Genomic DNA, 11,451 nt, shown 5'->3' with positions numbered 1-11,451 from the left:
GTAAATAAGGTTCTTCAAAAATAGTGTGGGGCTAACCTGCTTTAGCAATCCACAAGCTTGCATTTTTCCCCATTTTCCGTTTCAGGAGTCTGTCTCAGAAGTTAAAAGAAGTTTTTATTTCATTGCATGGGAGTGAAACACTGAGACGCTTGGTGTATTTTCTTCAAATTAACCTAGAACAGTTCTTAAATATTTTTCTATCTATCACGCTTTCCTGTGCGCTCAAGATTGCCAACGTTCGTAGCATGCATCCAGCAGCCATATCACCCTGCAACTCACAACTGGCAACCCACTGAAGCTAAGCAGGTGTGAGCCTGGTCAGTACCTGGATGGGAGACCTCCTGGGAAAACCTAAGGTTGCTGCTGGAAGAAGTGTTAGTGGGGCCAGCAGGGGGTGCTCACCCTGCAGTCCATGTGGGTCCTAATGCCCCAGTATAGTGATGGGGACACTATACTGTAAACAGGCACCGTCCTTCAGATGAGACGTAAAACCGAGGTCCTGACTCTCTGTGGTCATTAAAAATCCCAGGCCGCTTCTCGAAAAGAGTAGGGGTGTAACCCCGGTGTCCTGGCCAAATTTCCAATTGGCCCTTACCAATCATGGCCTCCTAATAATCCCCCTCTGTGAATTGGCTTCATTACGCTGCTCTCCTCCCCACTGATAGCTGATGTGTGGTGAGCGTTCTGGCGCACTATGGCTGCCGTCGCATCATCCAGGTGGATGCTGCACACTGGTGGTGGTGGAGGGGAGTCCCCATTACTTGTAAAGCGCTTTGAGTGGAGTGTCCAGAAAAGCGCTATATAAGTGTAAGCAATTATTATTATTATTATTATTATTTCTATGCATTCCTTAGCTTACAACATTGGCATCGTTCCAAAATCACACACATTCTTCTACCTCCCTATTTGCTGGAGATAACTTTTTTAAATACAATTGGTCACTTATGTTCATAGCATGCATTCCTATAGAATGGTATAAAATTACATAGTAGCTCTTGTGTTCACTCAAGTATTAGCGCACTCTGTATCATAGTACATAGGCTGAGTATTCGACACGTATTAAAATAGAAAATATGAAAACCCGTCCCGATTTTTCAGTGCACACAACAAAGTTCCAGGGTCATATGGCGTTCCACCTGGCGACGCTCCGCGTACCACTCGTGTACCACTCGTACCATAGTTTGAGAACCACTGTTTTAGGCTATTGTCCTGATCTTCATGCTCATATGCTCATACCACTGTATATTATACACAATGGTGACAGCCCTGTTTGCTTCTTTCTCTAAGTGTTTTAAATCACCTTTGTCAATCACTGAAACTCAGAAAAGATTATAGACTGAAAAACAACTGCAGACCCTTTCAGCTGAAATTTCCCTGAACAAAAGTTGAGAAAACAAGCAATTAATATTTTCCATTAAAGATAGTAGTGAAACTTTCAGCATCCTCATTGAGTAGACAAAAAATGCAATTGTACTTCATCATTAATGTTTCAACCACCAGATACACATTTCTGAAAATATCCTTCATTTATAAATTTAAAAACACATGGATAAATTAAACATTAGCAGACATCATGAGTAACACTGCATACTACAAGTTTCATACAGATCCAATGTTAATTAAAAAGGTATTAATAATTAATTAGCTGTATAATCCTCCTTTAAACAACCCTGAAGGTCAGTTATGTGGCATACTTAAGCTCCTGTTTGTTACAGTTACCACAGGACAAAGGATTATCTGTGATGCACATTTACAAATTCAATCACATAATGTCTTGAGAGACATATATATATATATCACAACATTAAATTGTCAGAGTCACTTAATTTTACCAAGATGTAAAACTTTACAAACATTTTTAATTTAAATTATTATTATGCCTTGTATCAAATAGCCTTTTCAAAACAGAAAATTAATTATTAAGTACTGTATAATATTAACAACTGTGTAATATATCCATGTTCTGTCTTATACTCGGGGTCTCATTATTTATTTACCTATTGATGATTACATTACAAAAACACTTTGAATTTGAAATTTTATTTTTTAAACACAACAAAAGATTTAAAAGAAGGTTAAGTGTTAGTTTGTCTTGATGCTCATAACGCTCCTATTGTTCATATATCAGTAGGCCTAATTACCTTAACAGCAGATGCAAAGCAATAATTTTTGCTAATTAATAATAATAAGAATTAATAATACATTTTTGATTCAGCATATTCTCTTTAAAGAAATAATGTATAATTGTTGGTGTATTAATGTATATTAATGTATAAATGATGGCATGAAGGAGTTAATAAGAAATTGTGCTATTTAATCTTAAAATGATAAATGAAATATAATTACACTGCCAGCCTTTAAGCTGTATGACAATATAGTATTCTTTCCATTTCATGACTTTGAGCTAAAGCCTAAAGAGTACTATACTGTATGTGGTATGTTTATGTGAAAAAAGTATGGTATTTTAAAATTTAGGTCTGTAAGAGGTACAGAGATAAGTTTTCAGGAGTAATGAAAGCTTACTCTAAAAATTGTGCCTCTGTTAGCCTTGGTTATAATGGAAATCACAAGGTTTCTGTGAACACATAGTGCATATAGTGTACTCCAAAATGATCCATACCCAAGTCAAATAGTAGAAAATATACAGATTGGATAGTTTCTTGTTAAAACTTATAAAAAAGTTCTACAGTAATTTTAATAGTAATGCATAGAGCAAAGGTATTTACTGTATATCATAAATAGTTTAAGTCTAAAAAACATGAGGGTCATATTTATTCACATCCCTGTAACTTGCATTTCAAAATTCTTCCTCTGGCAGGGATCACACTGACTAGATGCCTCCTGTACTATACTTTAAGGGTCTGGCACTTCAGAGTGGAAATGTACTGTATGAACATTTCTACAAATAGAATTGCTTTCCTTCACACCCTTTGGTTTCTGTTAGTGAACTGCCATCCTGAGTTAGAATAACAAGTGGATGATTGTTTAGAGGTGTGGAGATTGAGATGGACTGTTGATCCCATTTATTTTGTGTGCAGCTAGCCATTCATTTGTTGATTTAGATGCATGTCTTGGCTCACTGTCATGAGTGCCTGTCCATTTTTGGCTAGGCTTGAGAATCTTGCCAGAAAGAACGAGGTTTCTGGCAAAAATGTCCTGCTACGTTTTGGAGTTAATCAACCTCCAGGACCTGTAGGTAAAACACAGTCCCAAAACATAACAGACTCTCCAGAAACATAACTCAGATAGGTCAATTTGCATTTCATCTGACAATAAGACATTGTTTCAGTTGCAACTGAAATTATACCTGGAAAATTTGATTCTCTTCTGTCTGTGATTGACCCATAGAAGAGCCTTTTCCCTTGCCACCCAGCAATGAATGCCACATCTGTGAAGGCAACTTCAAATGGGAGTTTTCAACACTTTGTATCCTGAAGACACCAGTGCATATTGGAAATTTTCAGCTTTTACCTTTGGATTTATGGCTGCCACCCAAAACACTTGTTTCATAGACCATTGTGGCTAGATACACATGCATCCTCTTCCTCACGAGGACACCAGTAGCCTTTAAAGTCTTAAAAATGAACATAACAGCGTAAAGTGGTAGATTCAGTATTTTGTGGATTCAAAATCCCCATCCCCAAACTTGTGGAAGTCAATGACTATTTACCTGCACTCTAAAAAGAACTCTCTGACCTTGACCATGATGATGCTGCAACTACTAAATGTTTTCTGTGTATTGCCTCCATTTATACCCCAGGGAAACAGGAAACCTTTAGAGGCCTCTATGTTATTCTGGAAGGTTCCATTTCCAAAAAGCAGAATGTTAGATTTGTTTTTGTTGCATTTTATTTGAAATAATACTTGGAGGTGAGAATAAATGTGTTCCTCTTGTTTTCTAGAATTCAATTAATTTGTGATACATGTGAATGTGCTCTGTGCAATGCTGTTATGATTCTAATATAACATTAAACATTTTTAAGTGAAATGTTATTATCCAATCCAATTAATTTTTCAGCTATGTGATTTTTTTGTTCCTAATTCGGCAGGGGTTTGAATATATCCGCAGGGCACTGTAGTTGACCAGTGAACTGTTTTCCAAATTCCATTACAGCTTAAAAAACAATGTTCTTTCAGAAGAGTATTAATCACACATGTATGTTGCAGCTTTTTGTTTTAATTTTAAGCCTATTTCTGTTGAGATGCATTGTGAATTATCTTATGTGAGCAGAACTACACCTGTATCTTAAAGGATTCTATAGCATATCTGACTCTATAAAAGCACAGCAAATTAATTCATGATAAATCATTCATACTGCTCCAAAATTACAGTGTATTTGTAATGATCAGCTACCCAAGGACAACATCTCTGTTTGTGGCAGCTCACTGCTGGATTAGTCTTTATTTTACCTTTTCAATGGTAGGTGGAGCAGCAATGGGGCCCTTTATCCTTTTGATTGAAAGGAAAGTACAGCACTGTTGGGTGAAAAACAATGTCAAAAGAAGCACTATGTTCATTGTATGGCCATTTAATAGTGTCAGTGTGATTGTTTCTTATACAGTATATATAATACCAGTTAAGATAACATATTGCCTGTAATTCATTGTATTGTATAAGAAGATGTACGTGTAAGAAGATAAGCTACAGTATCTTCTTATGGAACGTGCTAAGCTGGTATAGAGAAAAACATACTAGATCCGCATATTACTTAGTGTTTTTCTTTAAAATATTATTTACTCACATGAGTACTGTATATATTTTATGTATAATGAAAAATCTCAGTGAGAGGTCAATAAGACAATTAATTCTACCCACCTCACCCTTCACCTGCTAGATAATTGACGCCTTTCTCTGTAAGATGAATTCTTTTCACTTTTTGACTCAGGAAATATCATTGTTGCCAAGGTTAGTTATTTAACAAGTTAAGTCACTGAATATTTTTTTTGTCTTACCATAAACAAATCCACTGATGGCAATGTGAGTCATTGCCATGTTCATCAGTTGCCTTACAGAGAAACACAATTCTAATTAAATTTAAGAGGTGTTACCTGCTATTCATCTGATTTATAGGCAGGCTCTGCATTACACACATTCTCATAGTAGGCAGCCCTGAAAGACATGTATCATCTTCTGTGGCTTCGGCTTCCCATAATGTAAGGATCCACAGGTCAGCTGTAACTACATTTTCTTCATTATGTTCCTAGCACATTTATATGCTAATTTTATTTTGAAACTGTCAGGGCGCACCGTGGCATTGCTGGCTGAATTCTAAATTATCTCTGCAGAATTGTGGCATAATTATGTAAGTTAATTTGTGTGCATAAATTCTGCCGCTGGTCTACTGGCAGTGAAAGTTGCGGACCCTGGAACTACTTTCATTCCAGGTGGTTCCAATTAACATATGAGGGGTCAGGACAGAACCAGCTGTTATGTAAAGAGTTTGCTTTAATGACACCAGCATTACAAGCTCTCTACAAAGATCAGTGAACTGTGAGAGTAGTCCACCTTTTCCTGTTTTATAGTCAAAAAAGCATTGTGGTACTTTATCTTCAGGTTCAAGTGAATGATAATCATCCCACTAAGCAATGCAGTCTGTCACTTACAGTACATGTGTATTTTGTTGCCAGGGAAAATGTGATTGTCTTTCTTCTTATCTTTCTCAACAATACATAGGACTTTTTAATGTGTTTATCTAGATGCCTTCAAGGAATTTTTGAATTGCTGTGGTTTCTTTAGCAAAACGGTAAAAACTATTACTTGTAGTTGAGTCTAACATGGTAATGCTAACATGGTAGTAAATTCCATTTTAAACAAAAATATTATTGCAATTGTGTTTCTTTTACCAGGCCTTCCAAGCTTGTCTTTTTTTTATCAGTTTAACAAGAAACAAGTGATAAAAAAGATGATGCATCAACAGGACAAAGAGATGTTTTTAAGCAGCATGACCAAAATGGTCCTTCTACTATTAACTAATATTAAATTATTACAGTGGACATAAACAATATAAATAGCTTAATAATTGTTGATTTTGTATTTCAAAGAGATAACATTGAGAAGTGATTACAGTTTAATATTCAGTACCAGAGCTTTTGTGTTCAAGGACTACAGACACTTTTGTACCCATGAGCGAAGTACTTTACTCCAGTTCCTCCAGTCCACGCACCTGTATAAAAGGGTAACAGCATTGCTGAGAGATTTACCAGCAGACTGTTTTTCTAAAAAAACAATATTGTAATCTCAGTTTACTTAATGCTACAGGCATTCAGATAAGATCTTAAAGATTAAAACTTTAAAGGTTGGTTAACTGGACAGATAGATGACTTTCAATTTTATACTCTACTACACCAAATAAATACACAGAACAAGTGACTGTAGTTAGTAATTGATGTACACTAACTCTCAATATCAAGTCCATCCATGATAAAGTATTGATGGCATATACTTTAAGTTTATTTTAACCCTACACTTTAGGGTTTATTTTAACCCTACACTTTTGCTTATAACTCCTTCTCCTTCTCTCACCCTGCCCCCTGGTACAATGACCATCTGCGATTCATGAAGGCAGCCTCTCGCAAACTTGAGCGTAGGTGGCGTCTTTTCGGCCTAAATGTACATTATCAGGCCTGGAGAGATTACTTATCTGATTATAAGGTTACTATAGAGTCTGCTAGATCCACCTACTTCTCTCACATCATTGAAAATCACCAAAACAATCTTTTCTACACCATCAACAGACTGCTCAAGCCAAACTGCCCTACCACATTACCTGCCTCATCACAACTTTGCAACACATTCTTAGATTTCTTTAGTTCTAAGACTGACAACATCCGGCATCACATTCTCTCCACTACGGATATCATTTCCATACCTCCTCCCTCCTCATCCAACTTCTCTGGTTCCCGTCTCTCCAGCTTCTCTCTTCTTGACTCAGCATCCCTAAACAAACTAGTTACGCGCATGAAACCCTCCACATCTATTTTAGATCCCATTCCCACCACTTTATTCCAGTCCTGTTTCTCTTCTCTCTGTCCCATTGTCCTCAATATAATACATGAATCCTTGAGCACCGGCATTGTACCAACGGTCCTCAAAACTGCTGCTATTACTCCCGTGCCAAAGAAGCCTAACATGGCTCTCGACAATCTTAACAACTTTCGCCCCATCTCCAACTTACCCTTTCTCTCTAAAATTCTAGAACGTGCTGTCACACCTCAGTTACATAACCACCTCATGATAAACAACCTTTTCGAACCCCTCCAATCTGGCTTCCGTCAACTTCACAGCACAGAAACCGCCCTAGTCAAAGTCACCAACGATCTCCTAATAGCTTCTGATTCTGGTTCTCTTTCCATACTCATCCTTCTTGATCTCAGTGCTGCCTTTGACACTGTTGACCATAACATCTTACTTTCTCGAGACTGTGTTTGGAGTCTCTGACACTGCCCTCAAATGGTTTAAGTCTTACCTCACTGATCGCTGTCACTTTGTCTCTCTCAATGGGTACAGGTCTGAAATTGGTCTTGTCAAGTCTGGTGTCCCCCAGGGCTCAATACTGGGCCCCTTGTTCTTCAGCATTTACATGTTCCCACTTGGTCAGCTTTTAAGATCACATGGCCTCAGCTTTCATTTTTACGCTGACGATACTCAAATATACATCCATACCAAACCCGACACTGATGTGGCTGTCTCTATTCTATCTAATTGCATCTCTGACATAAAAATTTGGATGACTCAAAACTTCCTTCATCTTAACTGTGACAAGACTGAAGTCATGCTTATTGGTACCCCCCATCAACTTCGTAAAGCCAGTCCTGTAACCCTGTCTGTAGGTGGCTCTGTACTTGAGCTTCAATCAAAATTGAAAAACCTTGGGGTTATATTCGATTCTGGCTTAACATTCAACCCACATGTACAGCATACTGTCAAAACATCTTTTTTTCACCTTAGAAATCATGTTGTTCCTTTGGATACCAATATCTGAGCTCATTATATTCACAAAATGGCCTCTCTTTGGTATTTAAGTTGTTTAAGTTACAAGTCAGAAATCATGATTTTTGCTAATGCAATTACCCTATAAAGGACAAAGCATTTGAGCTAACATTTTCTTTTCATTCCTACAAGCAAATTTGCAAGTATCTGTTTTCCAGTAGGCCAATGCAAGACAACAGAGTGCCATGATTACAATGGAACAACTTCAAGAAAATAATGCTATGGATTTATTGGTCTAGAATAGCACTATATAACCACAGAATAATATTTTATTTTTTATATTGGATATTTTGACCTTAGATCAATAGAACATTTGTGGAACTAGTTCACAAATGCCATCATCAGAAGACAACCATTGCTGTACTCTTTCTAGAGGCTGCTCGAGGTTATATATAGTGTAGAAACCCACGTGTTGCTGTCTTTTGTACATCATTATATAATATCTATTTTAACAGTATTTCATCATTTTACTGTAGTATTTTGTTATTTTCCTGGATGTTTCCATGATAAAAATGTCAATAAAGCACGGTTTATCCCTAATTGATACATGTAATATAATGTAAAGCAATGCTACTGCATAATAAATGCACTGTAATTCTAATATTTAATTAGGGAAAAACCCTGTAACAACGCAAATATTTTAAAATCTGCGGGAAAATTACTGGCCACATCTAACCTTCTATGAATATCAAAGGGTTGTTCAGTTTTAAAATCACATTTCACCGGTGGGTGATCTTTGAATCAGATTTTGAGACATTTCAACATTAGGGAGTCCAATTGCTTTGAATTAATTTGCCCATTCTAATCAAAGTATCTGGCCATTCATCCATGAGGATATTTAAATGTGTTGTGTATATATACACTTTCAGCAAGAAGTCACATTTCTATTCTATTCAGGTTCAGAGCCCAAGGTATTTTGGATTCATTGCACATATTATCATCTTGTAATATGCGCTGTGGGCATTGGGATCATTATGCTAATGTGAAGGCTCTCTTCTGCTTTGTACTGATCAATAAGTGGTCTGGAGAAGAATTTAGGTCTGTGGCAATAACATTCAAATTCTGCATTCATGAATATGCCATGTGACATTTTCAAGCTTTAGTAATTTAAAACATATCAAAAATGAAGATGGGTTTTACTTTCACTGAAACACTAAAAGTGTTTCAAAATAAGGATTCTTCTGTTTTATCTACGTTCTAAAAAATGCGAAGGGAAATTTTAAATGGGATATATAATAAAGTATATTTTTGGTTTTTGGAAGAGAATTTCAAGATTAGCAAAACACAAGCTTCAAAATTAAACACTTCCATTTTGGAAAACCAACACCCATATCTATAGATAAATGTAGAGTATATGGAATTAACATTTCAGTGCTTTTCTGTTTTGTCCCCTTATACTCACGTCTTTTCAAAACAACTATTACAGTACCTTCTCTATTTCCATATTGTAAACACAGCAGTGTTACATTATCATTTGCTATGAAGGGCATGCTTTTCAAGTTGTAATCTGGGCAGTAGGTGGAGACAAAAAGGCACCTCTAGGTGAACTACATTTTCCATAAAGCTATAATTTGGAAGAAGACAATTGGTTGGGTGACATTTAAAACCAGGAAGGCTATCAGATTGGCCATTGATGAACTGGGGAACCTTCAGAGCCTCTATTATGTGCTCTATTATGAGATGTGAACAGCTGACAGATGTGTTGATACTGTACGCTCAGAAGTGTGGGTTCTTAGAAAAGTGTGTTTAATTTGTAGGAGTCTGGGAGAGCAGCCTGCCTAGTTGTTTACAGAGAGGAAACTGAAGAAGTGCGGTAAGAAGCTCAGAAGAACAGATACAGTAGGTTTCCATTTTTTGAGTTTGGTGTTTTTCTCTGAACTGTAAATAATGCTAGTTTTGCACCTTACAACAGAATTTGTTTGACATCCTTACAAACACCAGCCTATTTCAAGATCCCATTATGTTAAAATAATTCCCACGTGAAAACAATTAAACGTTTTGTGATCTAAAATGTAATTTTCCTGTTTCTTGGGGCAGATAGTTCCAAAATATTTGTATTGGTCATCCAATAGATTTTGAGAAAGAAAAAAATTGTATTGTTTCTTTCTTTAATAATATACGAATAATATTATATACTAATAAATATAAAGTAATGATATAATATACTTTCTGTAATAATAATACATACTGTATATATGTGTATTTCTGGGCACGTGAAAATGCTCGATACATAACAACTTTTTGAACAAGAAGAATCTTGAAAGCTTGAAAGTAAGAGAGAAATCAAACATAAAGGCATGACATTTTAAATTAAGTGCATTCATTTTACTTCAATGCCACACACTTATACAGTATGCAACCAATATGTCTTGGGAGCATCTCCAGTATAATCATCTAAAGCAGAAACTTAGCTTATCTTCTTTTATCGATGGCTGCAATAAAATCTTGAACCCCCCTTTCCCAAGTATAACCTTCAGGTTTGTAAATGGAAACTTCACAGAGATATTGCTAAAATCTAACAATTGCAATTGTTTTTAATAGAATAAAGGTGACACATTTCTGCTACAGTAGGTGAAGAAAGTAAAAAAGTATTCTATGATTGTTTTATTACAGCACTTTAATGCATCCTTGGTTTATTAGTAGCCCTTTGGAAAGCATTAATTTCCAGCTCACAGCACAGAAGAGGTGTAACTAAAGCAACCATCTTTTCCTTATTGCAATTTTTAAAATATTATGAATTTTACAATGAACGTTCAGGAGAGATGACAGCAGCCAAATTCACTCTTCCCTCAGCTGCCTAATCTATTCGTAAATAAGTATTATTCCTGACATCATATCATAAATGTAAAAAACTATAAATACTGTATGTAAATATTTTTCTTTATCACATTAATCTTTTGTATCCCTCCTCCATACCATCTTCACCGTCTGCAGATATCTTTTAGGGGTCTCTATGGCAGTCCTAGTCCCATTATCTTATAGCAAGGACGTTGACCCTCAGCCCACCAAGTTTAAGAAAAATCTTACGATCACTAAAAAGCATTTTTAATACATTTAATTCTTGGGTGTTATTATTCCTCCTGAAATTATAATTATTTTTTTCAAGAAACCCATAGAATTCCACCAAAGGGTTAATGAAGATCAGTTTCTTAATTAAATCCAGCAGCCATATCACCCTGCAACTCACAATTGGCAACCCACTGAAGCTAAGCAGGTGTGAGCCTGGTCAGTACCTGGATGGGAGACATCCTGGGAAAACTAAGGTTGCTGCTGGAAGAGGTGTTAGTGGGGCCAGCAGGGCATGCTCACCCTGCAGTCCGTGTGGGTCCAAATGCCCCAGCATAGTGACGGGGACACTATACTGGGGCACTCCCACTCTGATGGCAGGCGGAGCAACACGCCGGTTGGAGTATTTCTCGGTCGCAGTTAATGGAAACGTCAGCTCAAAGATTTGGTTCAAA

The 11,451-nt window shown here is 36.5% G+C and overlaps 1 protein-coding gene across 1 annotated transcript in view; it reads left to right on the top strand.

The window, feature by feature from the left end:
* Positions 1-9,768: 9,768 nt before the first annotated feature.
* Positions 9,769-11,451, top strand: part of tenm1 (teneurin transmembrane protein 1) — a 339,710-nt gene continuing 338,027 nt past the window's right edge. Inside the window, exon 1 of the mRNA XM_088596739.1 lies at positions 9,769-9,829. The gene's annotated coding sequence lies outside the window, so the exon portion shown is untranslated. The remainder of the gene's footprint in view (positions 9,830-11,451) is intronic.

The sequence above is a fragment of the Lepisosteus platostomus genome, chromosome 10, assembly GCF_059453375.1.
Source record: "Lepisosteus platostomus isolate fLepPlt1 chromosome 10, fLepPlt1.hap1, whole genome shotgun sequence".
In the NCBI taxonomy this organism is placed as follows: domain Eukaryota; kingdom Metazoa; phylum Chordata; class Actinopteri; order Semionotiformes; family Lepisosteidae; genus Lepisosteus; species Lepisosteus platostomus.
This window is presented reverse-complemented; position numbering and strand designations above follow the sequence as displayed.